The 15935-nt window shown below is 33.8% G+C and overlaps 1 long non-coding RNA gene across 1 annotated transcript; it reads right to left on the bottom strand.

Moving 5' to 3' along the window:
- Positions 1 to 686: 686 nt before the first annotated feature.
- On the bottom strand, positions 687 to 14793 carry LOC107853528. Its single transcript, XR_007053736.1, has 4 exons — positions 14574 to 14793; positions 13859 to 13956; positions 2213 to 2419; positions 687 to 1369 (listed from the first exon to the last, which is right to left on the bottom strand). It is a non-coding gene; the product is annotated as an uncharacterized LOC107853528 (long non-coding RNA).
- Between the last annotated feature and the right edge of the window lie 1142 nt (positions 14794 to 15935).

Consider the following 15935-nt stretch of genomic DNA (forward strand, 5'->3'; position numbering starts at 1 on the left):
ATATTGGTTCCAACTTCAAGACATTAAATCTTGGTTAAGAGTCGAAGGTTCTGTTTGGCCATGAAAACATAATTTTCTGGAGTTGGAAATAGAGTTGGAGTTGTGTTTGAACATGAATATAAATTAAAGTAGTTTTTGAATTTTGTGAGAGAAGTAGGAGTGAAAAAAGTGAGAATAAGTTTTTCATATTTTCACTTTTCCAAAGTACAATTCCAAATTATATTTTGAATTTTCATGGCCAAACTCTATGGTTTTCACTTTTTTCATGGCCAACCTCTATGGTTTTCACTAAAGTGAAATAATATTTTGTAAAAAATTGAAAAAATACCCATGTCCAAATGACTCCTAACTAACCTACTACAAAAGATCATGTACCCAAATTCAAACTAACTCAATATTTATAGGCTAGTAATTTACAAAAACAAGTTGATGACTCAAAAACAAAAACCAAATAAGATATTTTCTATTTCTCCTCCACAATATGATATTTGTGATGAGATTTCTGCTTCCATTGATTCCTCTGAACGATGTGGCACCTCCAACTTTTACTTCCCAACTCAATTGATTAACTGCAGTCATAAATTCCAACATGAATTCCTCAATACAGCTATTACCTAAATCGAACAGATCTGACATATTGTCTGTTGTAAAGAAAAAGGAAGCTAAATGAGTAGCTAGACAGAAAATAAGCAAAAGGGAAGAAAATACTGCAGTGAATTCTTTTAGTTTCTGATGTGCCTGTGAAAAAAAAGAGACATGCCTATAAATAGGCTCACAATAAACATAAAATTATAAACTTTAGGTTCACTAACCCACAGATTTAGTGACTAGCTAATAATCTGCAACACTATCTAAACTTGCTAGAATAAAGGAAACTAAATAATAAATAACTAACTTCCTGAATACTTGATCAAGTATCTTTTTGAATCATTTCTCAACACGTTGAACTTTTAAGAACTCGTGCTTTGCTTGCAGAAGTGACTAGGTGAAGTTGTTTGTTGCTTTCCCATTTGTATCACAAGACTTCAAAGTAATTTCTCTTGTAGAAACAAGATTTTGAATATAGTGATATCGAACATCTATGTGATTTATTCTACTGTGGAAAGCTGGCTTTTTCTTCATTGCAATAGAAGATCTATTGTTGTAAATAATCTCAGTCGCACCAGCTGATTTCTGATTTAAAGTTGCGACAAGTATCCTTAACTAAACTGCTTTACAAGATGCTGAAGTTGCTGCAATATACTCAGCCTCTGAAGTTGATAAGGCCACCACTTTATGCTTCTTTGAACTACATGAAATTGCTCCGGATTCGAGATTAAATAAGAAACCAGTTGTGCTCTTTCTGTCACCAATATTGCCTGCATAGTCACTATCAGTAAAACCAGTTAATGTGAAATTTGTTACCTTAGAATACTAAATTCCACATTATAATGTCCCTACGATATATCTCAATATTCACTTAGCATCTCCAAGGTGAAGTTTTCTTGGATTGTGCATAAATCTAGATACGACACCGACAGAGAAAGCAATATCTCGTCTTATATGAGACAAGTTGTTCAAACCACCAACCAGACTTCTAAAATAAGTTGAATTTGCTATTTTAGAACCATTGTCATGACACAACTTCTCATTGATATTCATCGTAGTAGCAGCAACATTATAATTTACCATATTTAACCTTTTCAAAAGATCTTTTGAATACTTTCTTTGTGAAAGAAATATGAAAATCAACTTCCCGTTTCACCTCAAGAGCAACATTCCTAAATTAGACATCTCAAAATTCTTCATCATGTAGTCTTTAAATTAAGTGACAATACACACACTTGAACCCATATATATCATATCATCAACATAAAGACATAAAACCGGAAAATCCTTTTTAACTAATCTTTTTATACAAAGAGTAGGCTCATTGTTACTCCTTTGAAAGCCACTCTCCTAGAAATAAAAATCAATTTTGAGCTGCCATGCTCGTGGCGCTTGCTTTAATCCATAAAGTGCCTTTTTTAACATGTAAACCTTATATTTTTTACCATTAACTACAAAAACTTTAGGTTGTGAGACATAAACTTCCTCTTCCAAATAACAAATTAAAAAAATGGATTAAACATAAATTTGAATACTGGCCAATATAATTTCACAGCCAAGGCTAAAAAATTTATCACAATTTCAAAGAAGGAAATAGGAGGAAAAACTTCGTCGAAGTTGATACCTTACTGTTGAGAATAACCCTTTGTGACGAGCCTTGCCTTGTGTTTTTGAATGTTGCCCTCTCTATAATATTTTGTTCTAAATACCCATTTGAGCATAATAGCCTTCTTTCCTTTGGGCAAATTTATCATGTCCCAAGTCTAATTCTTCTGAATAGCTAACAACTCTTCTTCCATAACTTTGCACCATTTATCCTCTCCTTCAGCATCTTTAAAGAAAATAGGATTAGAAAAAAGTAAAGAAAAAGTACAAGATGTACCGTCAGCATATCTGGGATTTGGTTTTCTATCCCTTGTTCATATTCTTTATGGTGTTGGCTCAGTTGAAGCTTCTTCCAATATTGGAGAAGTTTTTGGTGCAACTGATGAGGTAGTCTATGAACCTGCCACACAAGGATCTGCTACATACTCTTGATCAACAATATTGTTCGAAGGCTACAATTGAATATTTGAACTTTCATTTTCTGAATTAAAGTTCCATCTTGCATATTAATTAAACAAAACATTTCTATTGATCGTAAGTTTGGCACTCACTGGATTATATACCTTATAAGCCATGGATTGTGTAATATATCCAATAAAGATTCATTTTTCAGTTTTTTCATCAAGCTTACGTCGATCTTATGAATTTACAAATGCATAAGCTATACAATCAAAGACGCGTAAGTGGCTTCCCTTGGGTTTTTTTACCTCTCCGAGCTTCATATGGTGTTTTATTATAAATTTCCTTGGTGGGGGAAATGCTCAGCAAATAGACAGCAATGGTAACAGTTTTAGCCCAAAAATATTTCGGTACACTTCTATCTTCCCTCATGCTTTTGGCCATCTCAACAGTTGTGTGGTTCTTTTGTTTTGCTAAACCATTATGTTCTGGTGTGTAATGTGTTGTGAGCTCCCGATGTATCCCATTTTCTTCACAAAAAGAACTGAATTCTTTTGACATAAATTCACCACCTCTATCTGTCCGAAGAGTTGTGAGTCTAAATCTATTTTGCCCTTCAACAAAAGATTTTAATTTTTAAAAATTGTAAAATATTTCAGATTTCAATTTCAAGAAATTTATCCAAATCATACAACTATATTCATCAGTAAAAAGCATAAGGTATTGACTTTCCCCTAGGACTCAACACTCATAGGACCGTACAAATCTGCGTGAACTAACTCAAAACAAATAGAAGCTCTTCAAGATTTGTCTACAGGAAAAACCTTTTTAATTTTTTTTTCCGTAAACACAACTTTCACAAAAATCAAGATTATCTACTTTTTGCAATCAAAAATCAATATCCTTTTGACTCAATAACTTCAACCCATTAATATTTAAATCCCTATAACGCAGATGCCTTAGTCTAGTTTCATTATTACCACTATCTACCATCGCACATTTCTCGACCATCGAATCTTCTAAAGGAAATATTTTATTGTTAGTCATTGGAACTTTAGCAATGATTTTCCCAGATTTCTTATTTTTAATAGTGCAAACACCAGCATCAAAATAAATTGACTATCTGCTAATCATTAATTGTCCAATGCTAAGTAAATTATGAGATAGACTAGGAACAAGCATCACATCATCTAAGATCTTAGCATTACCTTTTATAGTCATAATGCTAACAGTACCTCTGCCTTCAACCTGAATCTTCTTGTTCTCTCCTAGCCTTATGTCCAACTTTTTGGACTCATCGAGCTTTTTGAACAAAGATGTTGTTCCATACATATGGTTGGAACATTCATTGTCCAAAAACCAAACATCGTTAAGAGTCTCTTTTTTCACAATTTACTTTCATCATTATTTTCCTTCGCAAAGGTTGCTTGGCTATTTTTATCCCTTTGCTTTTGCCAGCAAAAAGCTTCTTTAAGACCTAGTTTTCTGCAGTAGTTGAATAGAAATGTTCTGTTATGCTTCTTTTCATCTGATCCTCCTCTATCTCCACTTTTTCCTTGGCCTATTCTACGACCTCTTCCTCAAAATCCACTTCTACCTTGTCCAGGATTTGCAAAGTTTTCTAATTTATCTTTTTTATGAGTGGACTACCCCTTCACCTGAAATGCCTTCTCTTCATTTTCTTCACGTATCCTTAGGAGCCTATCATCACGAGCTTGCAAAGACTTCATTGTTCATCAAAGTATAATCAGACAAGTTATAAAATTCCACAATCACAACAACAATATGTTCATACTTTGGAGTAAGACTCCTTAAAAGTTTTTCTACAACAGTTTCTTCAGATATATCTTCACCATAAGACTTCATTTGATTAACAAGAGAAAAAACTCTAGACAAATAACTTTGAATAGATTTATTGCTTTTAATTGAAAGAGTTTCAAAGTCACTATGGTATGTTTGAAATTTTACCGTAATCACCTTAGCGGAACCTTGAAATCCGTTCTTCAAAATCTTTCATGCCTCCGCAGACATAGTTTCTGTTGCAATTCTTGCAAAAATTATGTCATGGACTACTTGTTGAATCTGGAACAACGTTTTGGTGTCATCCGTTTTTATCCGTTTTAATTTGTCTGCCTCTTCATCAGTGCCTGCTTGATCCACAAAGTGTGCTTTCACCAAATCCCAAACTCCTTGTGATTTGAAAAGAGTATTTATTTTGATACCCTAAAACTCATACTTTTGACTCGTAAAAATTGGCATGAGTGGTTACGAAACCTCACTATTCACTGCCATTTTATTTTTCTCTCACACTTTCTCTTTTATTCCACTCAAATACCCAGTTGATATAAGCCTCACGATTCACTCAATTTCAATAGGAAACTAGCACTGATACCAAATATTTTGTAAAGGAAAATGAACTAAATGAATAGCTGGATAGAAATCAGAGCAGAAGAGAAGAAAATACCATTGTGAATTCTTTTATTTCTGATGACCCTATGAAAGTAAAGAGACATCCCTATAAATAGGCTCACAATAAACTGAAAATTCTAAACTTTAGGTCCACTAACCCACAGATTTACTGACTAGCTAATAATCTGCAACACTAGGTAAACTTTCTAGAATAAAGGAAACTCAAAAACAACTAACTAACAGCCTGAAGTCTTGGTCAAGAATCTTTTTAAATCATTTCTTAACACTGTCCTCTCATATAAAAATTCTGAATTGTGATAAGTATGCAATACAAAAATAATTAGTTTTTCATGTAAAAACACTTAAATGAGCACAAAATATATGCGCAAGAAGATGAAGGAGCTTCAACTATAGCCTTCAGTCCTCAGCCGATACAGAATTGTTATTAAGTATCTTAGCACAACAACAAATTTTGAAAATTAACTAAACTTAGAAAGAAGTTATATTTAAAAAAATTGAGACTTCAATAAATTGTCCATATTTATCTCCCTATTTAGATGAGCCAAAGCTATGTCAAGGCATAGAAGGAAGCAGTCAATGCCGTTAAAACATCTAAAAGAGTGTGGGTGCAATGTTAATCTAAAAAAAGCAACATCAATTTGAAATCAGTTTCAATTACAGTGCAAACAACATATTTAAATATGGCAGTTACTGAACTCTAATTTCCATATTCACTTGATATGTTGGTTGCACTGTAATGCCTATAAAATGTTTTCTATATAACTGTTGATGATGATGTTGAAGAGTCCGTTGCATTAGACTTGTTAGACGCTGATAATCAATGGATCAGAACCACGAACATTACATGTAGTTGAGCTAGTTGTAGGTGTAATACGTACCGAGTATAAATTCGGCCTTGCAATGGTCCTAGCTTAGACAAGGCAAAGAATTATTCGAAGAAAATAGTGTTCCCTTGGTAGAATAAATAGGAAGAGAATCTGGTTGAGAGGTGAGCCTAATTTTGGGGTGTTTATGTCAGAACCATTCTTCTGATTCCAAAACATGAAGGTATAAACTTTAAGGTCTTGTTTCTGGTGAATGGGGGTTTGCAAAAAGGTATAGTGAATCAGCATTAGATGAATAATTATTTTTTTCTTTAACGGCATCGGGAGTGGTTTAATATAGCTGAGCTGAAGAACATATTTTATTACCAAAGGCTTATCTATAATGTTATTTAAAAGTTAGAACGCATCCAAAGATGGCTCTGAAAAAATTCTAAACATCTTTAGGGAACTGAAGAGTTTGATGATATTGTAGAGGTAAGGAGGTTGGTTATTATCCCCAAAAAAGTATACTTTCTTCCACCAACAGTGAAGCTATCCAATAAAGTCCTTCACACTTTACATCAGAAAACTTTGGACCATACTTAACGCAACAATTCTCCAAAGAAGGGCTTGACATTTGATCAATCTGAGGTCATCAAAGAGTAGTACTCAAATTGACTACTTGATATTATCAACAAGGCAACACAGCTTGTTTCTAAAATTATTGATTTGAGGATTTCTAAGAAAATTCTAGTTATGGTGCCTAAAAGATATCCAGTATCCATAATCATGTTAACAAACACGTAAAATTTTCCAAAGATTAACTCCAATAATTAATGATCAACACAAGTCGAATTAGACTAAGCTCAGTTTCTATCAAATCAATATTGAATTTTATAGGTTAAGCTACATAGGCTCCACCAAATAAACATATTAAATAATAAAAGAAGAGCCTATCCTTGCATAGCCTACAAATAATAAGCAAGGTCATCAATGTTCCGAATCTATAAAATCTTCAAATTTAAATGTAACTTTGGGTGATTATCAATGGAATTGTTTCATCTCATCCATTATCTCTGTACACCAATGAAATTCCCCAACATTTTAAATGAAAATTTCCTCGAGTACCAATGTCGATGCCAAAATAAGAGGGTAAGGGGTGCTATTTAAAGGATGCATAAGAGCAATTGGACCAGATGAGATTTCAGTGGAATTTTGGAAAAGCTGAGGTAGGGTAGGTTTGAAGACGTAGATAGAGTTGAATAATGTAGTGTTCAAGACAGCGAATATCTCCAAAGATTATTAAAGAAGGAGTAGGTTTGTGATGTTTATAATGGCATCTGCATTAGTACAGGACATTTTCATTAAAAATGTTGGGGAATTTCATTGGGGTATACAAATGATGGATAAGATAAAATAGTTCTGTCGAGAATCACCCAACTTATGATTCAAATTTGAAGAATTCTTTTAGATCTAGAACTATCATGACTTTTCTTATTGTTTTTAGATGGTGCAAGGACAGGCTCATCTTTTATTTTTTAAGCTTATTTATTGGTGAAGCATATGTAGCTTATCCTACAAATTTCAATGTTGATTTGATCGAAATATTTCTTGATCGATTTCAACTTCTATCGATCAGTAATCATTGGAGTTAATCTTGGGAAAATTTCATGTGTTTTTGTAATGTTATTATGGATATTGAGTATATTTTAGGCACCGTAATTAGAAATTTCAGCAATCCTCAAATCTTTAATTTTAGCATCAATTTGTGTTGCCTTGTTAACAATGCCAAGTAGTCGATCTGCCTAATCTTTGAAGGCCTTAGATTGATCAATTGTCAAGCCATGGTCCAAAGTTTTTTAATATAAAGAGTCAGGGACTCTATTAGACAACTCTACAGTCGGCTGTCACAATATTCTTTTTTGGGGGTAATAACCAACCTCTTGACATCGAGGACATCATCAGTCTCCCTAGTTCTCTCATGAAGGTTAGGATTATTCAACAATCATCCTAGATGTGTTATAACTTCTGAATAACATCATTGACAGGACTTTTGTAATTAATCATGTGTTCAATGCAACTAAATTGACTTCTTAATTACTTTTAAACAAATAAAAGAATTCATTAGTCATATGATACATATTAACCATGCTATTGTGAAAAACCACATTTACTAGAACCAAAACCTTAAAGCTTATACTTTTATGGTTTTGGAATAGGAAAAAAGGTACTTACATGAACACACAAAATTAGGGTCAACTCTCACCTTGAGAATCTTCCTAGTAGGATCTTATCCCTTAAGGATGCGACTAGCTACCAAATCATTGATAAGAAAACATTGCTAGTCACAACCAAAGTTCTTTGAGCTCTTCAGCTCTTATCACACTTTAACCCTCTTTCGTCAAACCATAGGTGTCAGTAACATTCTAATAGAGGATATGGGATCCTCTATAGAGGCACCTCTAAGAGATAGTGAGATTCCCATTGCTTTGAAATCCTTTAGCACACTCAAAGCCCCAGTACTAATGGCATCCACACTCAACTAATCTAGAGGTATTGTTACTCCATAGGAGTTAGCACTAAAGCCTTCTGCCCCATGATTTTTTATAGGCTTCTATGCTAGATAACACCAACGCCAGCCTTACCTACGTCATTTCTAAATGCATCAATTCCACGAATACACAGAACTTTGGAACCATTCACCTTTGTTACTTATTTTATTAGTTGGTTATCAGGATCATTATGCAATGGTTAAATTATTTCCTTGACATGACCATTTTCCCCTATCAATCCAGCTTCTTATTAAATAGGAGAGATGTAGACAATGTCAGCATTTTCCTAGAATACATCTCTCAATTTAAGAGAATAAGAGGAAAGAATCTGATTATGATTCACAAGATAGACCTTGAAAAAGCTTTTGATAGACTTAAGTGGTCTTGAAGTAGAGAATCTCTTTACTTTTTTAATCTCCCAAATAAGCTCATCAAGATCATCATCTCATGTGTCTCAAGAATCAATATCTCTTTCCTGGTTAATGACAGGAAAACCCCTACCTTCAAACCCTCTAGGTTAATAAGATACGGAGACCCTATTTCTCATTAACTCTTTATCATTATGTCACGACCCAAACCGAGCCCCTGGCCTCGATGGGCATCTTAAACCTATGGGTCTGAGTGCCCCTTCTAACTGGCAATTATACACATAATTCATATCTTTATAATGAAGTACGAAAATATAATAAGACGGAAATATGGTCAATCTCTTAATCCAACTATACCATACAAAATTAAATTCAAAACATTCAAAAACATAGGACACTAGTCTGAGAAATGTCTAAAATTTTGAAAACAATATCTAACTGTGAACGGGACCAAGCCCTCGGTCAGACCATGAAATAAAAACAAGTGAAGATAAAGCATAAAACTAACGTCCTTTGGAATGAGGGAGGCTCACTAATTTTCATGTCAGATAAATTGATCTACTGCTTAGCAAGACCCCTGGAGTGTGCCTTAGATTCTGAAATATAGGGGGGTCAATATTTTTGTTCTGGTGTGTGAAACAATCTAAAAATTATGCTTTCAAATAACATAGGTGAGAGAGTTTCTTAAGACGATGAACTTAAAATAAGTGTAAAGACATAGGTACTTTAATGACTTCAATACAGGTCTTGGAAATCATGACTCACTCTTCATTTTACATCTAAGATAGATTGTGCACCCTACAAATGTACTTATACATGTGCTATATAGACTCCTCCCTTAACGCAGCAGTCAAGCCCCCAATCCGAGTTTGATGGAGGGATTGGGGTCTGTTAATCGCACTATGCCATAGGGTCATCGCCATCATAAAATCCTTAATGTAGGACATCATAAACTATATTGGTAAAACATGGTTTGGGGCTAAGAGTTGTCTAAACTCCAGCCTTCTACGAGTAACCAACTAGCTCTCTTTAAGCCCAATTTTAGTTGTTTAATAACATGTTTCATGCTTTTAAAACATTTAATACTTATTCCATTAAGGGCATATCATCTCCGGGTATTGTCATACCCCAACTTGGAAGTCATTCATATCAGGTTAATTTCACAGCCCATCCAATTTAGAACATGCAAATGACCACCAATGATTCACAATATTATAAGAGAGTCATCACTTTGAAATCTCAATAAAACTTATGGAATTACCTCTTTTGCAAGACTTAAAACATATGGTAGCCATGATAATTGTTCAATCATATGCAACTCTTCTTTTTAATGCAAAGAGTTCAATTATAGCAAGAAAATGTCCCCTTATTATATCATAAAACATGTCAATCATCATGATGTTGAGAAACATACTTTCAAAACGTAGTCCATGCATTCAAAATCAAGCACAATTCAAATAAACAATATATTACACAACAAGGGAAGAAGTTCATTAATCATGCTCTCAATTTAACCCTTCAAAAGATAATTGAAAATATATATGTATATATATATATACACATACAATTACAAATTAAGTTCTCTATAAAGGGGATCTAAACCAATATATACTTTCATCAAAATGAAACCATGATACATATAATTCAATCGTTAACAAAACCATTTTTTTAGAAACATGGATGTCTATATTTTAGTTTGATAACAAGAAAACCCATTCCCATAGAGTTTAAGGATAGTCCCACATACCTTAGACTACCTAGTTCGAACAATGGGATCCAAATCTTGATATTATTTCTTAAAAATCTTGAACTTAACGTATGGATTCATGATCTTTGGGAGGGAGGTTAGGGTTTTGTTCTTGATAAATTTGAGTAAATTCTGGAATGATATGCCAAAAATACGTTTAAATTCACAGTTTACATGACTTAGGTTTGTAGGGAAATGACAAGACTCCCCCTCAAAATTAAAAGTTTCAGTAGAAATCTCTATTTTGAGGCTCACCACTGAGCGCTATTGGTGCCACCGCTATAGGCACCGCCGAGCATTGTAAATGCAGTGACCTATTATTTTGGTGAATCCCAAATTTGAGGATTACCGTTGAGTGAGATTTGTTCCACCGCTATAAGCACCGCCAAGCAGTGTAATCGTGGAAGCTTACGGCCTCACGCGGAAAATGTTATAACTTTTCACTTGGGTATAAGATCTAGGCAAAATTGGTATCGTTGAAAAGATGATAAAATTATCTACACTTTGTTGTGTCTTAAGATGAAAAATTTTATATTTATAAAAAGTTATACACCTTGAAACTTTACCCTTGCAGAATCGAATACCAAACTTTAGACGATTCAAAGGCTTTTAGTTCAACTTTTCTCTAAGTGATTTCCTTGAACATTTTTCACCTCATAATCACTTAAAACACTAGGATAAGGATTATGACACATGAATCTATATATGAGTCATGGGATTAAAGTTTACACACATAGGAACGACGGTTCGATTTCTAGCACAAAAAATGTGGGTGTTACATATTAGCATAGAAAGACTTTCTAGGAAAATTAAGTTAGAAGATAGCAAAAATAATTGTACCCCTATTAGATACTATTGGTGGGCCTCAACTCTTTCACTTCTTCTTTGTTGATGACCTCAATCTCTTCTCCAGAGTCAATGTTGATGACATACGTAAAATCCTCCAAGCCCTCTATAAATTTTTCTTGAGCTCTAGATAGAAGATAAGCTATGCCAAGTATAGAGCTATTTTCTTACCTCAATGGTAACATTTGCTCCTACAAGCTACATACCACCCCATCCATACCTTTCACAAATATCCTTAATCTTTTATCTTTCATAAAAATCCTACTAATGGATACTTTTAATCCATCATTGTTGGAATGAAGAATAAGCTAGTTGGGTGGAAACTAATTACTTTAATATAGTTAGTATAGCCACTATAGCTTAGGTCTCCTTGAGAGGCATGGTTTCCCAAAATATGAAATACATCATGCTCTCTTCCCAAAGATACGTCATCTAGGTCTCTACCCAAGATTAAAAAAGTTTTTCTTCATTAGTTGGGACACTCTCACTAAAAGGATGAAGAAGGGGGCCATCGCATGCACAAGAGTGAAACTAAGAAGAAACACCGCCATACTAGTCATGCTTGGAGTCTTTTAAAGGACCCTTTAACCTGTGGAGTACTGTCCTCATTACTAAGTAATATTGAACCTCTCATGGATATAGAACTCCCAAAGTAGTGTAAAAAATCTGTAAAATCATCGAAGGATGGTACACTAACTCTAAGGGTCTATGCTAGACTATCCGCAAGGGGACAAAAGTTAAGTTTCTCCATGATAAATGGATTCCCCACCTTGGAAGCATTAGTAGTCATACTTAGGGCCGCATAAGCCCTACAAAAGCCAACCTTCTGGTTACATATATTGAGAACAATCTTGGGACACCTTTCAACTATCTTTCACTTTGCCGAAAAACCTGTTATCTCCCCTAAACTACATGCACATTTACAGACATTCCATAAGGGATGACCTCCCCTACTAGAGTCTAAACAATAATGGTGTGTTTGGTAATGGTAGTGTATGTGACCTTATCATTAAAGATTTGAATTACCATCCCACCACTACTAAGGCCATCTTTATATGGATTTGGAAAGATAAAATTTCTAATGAAATATTACATTTCCTTTTGCTTCTTTGTCACGGAAGGCTCTGCACCAGCCATCATTTAAGCAAACATTGAAGTTAATCTCTTACACCACTTCTATACTAGATATCCCGAGGACATTGATCATATTTTCTTTGCATGTTCTAGTGTAATATGCTTCTAGGCTAAAGAGTACCTTAAATCCACCACCTGTCTTCCCAACGTTAATAACTGGCTTGACTAGTTGGAAAGGATTAGAGGAAAATGCTACAATGAGTTCATGCATTGGAAAACCTTTTTCCCTACTACTCATAGACAATCTGGATCACTAGAAACAATAATCTCTTTAACAATAAAAGAGCGAACGTCCCCCTTAAATATGCAATTAACTTGGTTACTAATTACAAACTCCTTATTAAAGAGCATAACTCCACCAATTTTCCACTTACCTCTACTACCCTCAAATGAGAATGTCCCAAAAGAGGCAAAACCAAGTTCAAGTAGACATGATGGATAAGAATAGCCTTGGTCCCGGAGGTGTGGGAGGGGACTTTAAAACTATTAAGGGCCAATGGACCTTTGGATTCTTTGAGAATATGCCTCTTAGAATTCCTAGCATGGTTGAGCGTAAAGCCTTGCATAAGGGCCTCCTATTCGCAAGCCACCCGCATCTCACACCCCTTGAAATCAATACTAACTTCACTGATTTAGTCGATATGCTAACTAATGAATACCCATTTAATTATAATATTATCACCGATTGCAGGTCCTTACTCAGGGAATTGGGATGTCCAATTGTATAATACATCTTCAAAGAGAAAAAGAGGGTACCAGGTAACCTTTCCAAGTATGTAGCAAGTGGAAATTTTATTCGCAACCCAACAGTGCTGAAAAGTCCCCCTGATTTTGTACTACAACGATTGAAAAGTGAAAATTCATGAATGAGCATTATAGGACACATTAATCAATCTTATATTAACCTATCTTCTCGGGTTGTGGTCTTTACTGATAATTTCCCTACTAATGGCACACCCCCACCCCGTAGCCCCCTACCAACTTTTGAATACTTAGTTGTTAATATTATCATCCTGTTGAGTAAAATAAAGTCTACTGTGTGAACCCTATTTTCTTTGAAATAATTCTTGCCCTTCTCAATGTTAAGACCATTATGAGGCAGCGTTTAAATAGGGTAGGTATTACACCTAACAATGGTTACACTACATTTAATGCTTGTGGTTCTAGTCCACTGACCGTCATCATGTAACAATTAAAATGTAACCGATTGTTCAACATCATCATCAGCAGTTCTATTGAAAACAATTATAGGCATTACAGTACAAACAATATATAGGTATTTCTTTCTTTGGAAACACCTAATATTCCAGTGTTATTCCTTAATTTTAATTTATATTTTCACCTCCTTTTATACATTTTTGAAAGCAGAAATAAATATAAAAATACCTCAAAATTATGTAATTTATTCATAGCAATCTCCACAGTTAGATTTCTCAAATTATTTTATATGCTTCTGCAACTCTACCACATCCTTAATTGACATCCTGTAGAATAACATTAAACTTTCGTTTTATTAACATTAAATAAATCGTAATTATGTATATACATTAGAAAGATCAATAAGATAACCAAGACGTATCTTCCTGAAGGATTCTAATCATTGGGGAGACAATTTGTATTTAATTTTATTGACAGCGATCTTATAGTGATATAAAACATTTAATGTATAAGAATAATTTTCATCTATAATTCATAATAAATATTCAATTCTGCATACAAAATAATACATAACCTTTATCAATTCTAATAAATCTAATGTTTATAAATGACAATTTTACTAATTACTACTACATGCATAGTTTATATGAAATTTGAAACACCAACATCCATAAATATTTATGTTGTGAATTCAACTGAGAACAAAATCGCCAATTCATTATAGTGAAATGTTTTATTTTGTGATATCAGAATTATAAAGTAAACAATGAAACAATATTTAAATTTACAATCAATTCAACTTGTAAATTAAACAAAAATGCAATAATAGAATTAAACTTTCAAGATCAAACAAAAACAAAATAATTGCTAGAAAAACTTATATTTCATGAATACAATCAATTATCATGAAATTTGGAGATGGATCTTTACTATAAAGAAATACCTTGTAACATCAAGAAAAGAGGTTCTTCAACCAGAGCTGCAACTAATAACCATGTCAAGCTTCTAGGAGAGGAAAAAAAGTATAGCGAAATTGCTAATCCATCTTAGACTTTCGGCTGCTATGTGTATCTTTGTTTTGTGCTCGCCTAAAAAATTGTTAGCAGCAACTTCCACTTTATTCTTTTGTACCCTTAAGTTTAAGTTCCCTAGTTTTTTATTTAGTCTCCTACTTGATCGTGATAATTGATACTTTTTAGATAAATGATCTTGCACCACTTGTCTACAAATTAAACAATCAAGATTACACATAAATAATTAATTGATAGAAAAACCCATATTTCATAAATCCAACCAATTAACACAAAAGTTTTAAAATGGGCCTTGTTTGTAGAAGAGTACCTCTAAATATAAAGCAAAGAGGTCCTCAAATTGAATGTGCAGCTAATGTCCTTGTAAATTTTCTACGAGAGGAAAAAAATTGCAGCAAAATGGCTAATTCATCTGACAGTTGCAGCAGCAATTTATAAATTTTTCGTGCTCACCTGCAAAATGTGAGCAGCGACTCCCTCTACATTATTTCATCATATTAAGTCTAAAATCCCTAGTTTTCTTTTTATATATCTGACTAGGTATAGGGTATAAAGGATATTTATAACGCTCCAAGTTTGTACTCGGGACGCTACATGGGGCTCATGATCCCGAAGGACCACAAGCTAACCCATGACTGGTACCTGCTACAATAACTGAGTAATAAATACTGTAATTATTGGAAAATAGGCAAAAACATATGCCACAAGGTTCAAATCTTGAAATAAATCTAAATGCGGTATCAAAATACCAAGACTAAATATAGTTACTGAAACACTGAACAACTTTCTCAAAATACTCTAGTATGAAAAGCCTCTAAAACTGTCTGAACTATGGAGTTGATGGGACAAGCCCCCAACTAACTCCGACTATTGGAATTGAAATACTATAAGTAATAAGCATGTCATTGAACTATGAGGACTCACCACTACTTTGACTGATGAAAGTCGGATCTGCTAAGGATGCTCGGGAGTCCATGCGTCGGAACCTATGATATAAGACATTATAGAGAAAAAGAAAGCATGCGTTAGTACTTTCAATGTACTGGTATGCTCAGTGAGGTAGGATAAAATACATGGGTTCATATGCATGAAAAATACCTATGGACATTTCTGATCATTAATAAACCTAAACATCAACATTTAGTGGACGTAGAGTTTGTGAAATGAGATTTCCAACCTTCGTAGGCTAAAATGATACTAAGTCTGAGTACTTAGCTAAAATATTCTAAGTTTGGGACCCTTTTGACAGGACTAAAGGATTGAATTAACCATAG

This window comes from Capsicum annuum, chromosome 1, assembly GCF_002878395.1.
Source record: "Capsicum annuum cultivar UCD-10X-F1 chromosome 1, UCD10Xv1.1, whole genome shotgun sequence".
NCBI lineage: Eukaryota > Viridiplantae > Streptophyta > Magnoliopsida > Solanales > Solanaceae > Capsicum > Capsicum annuum.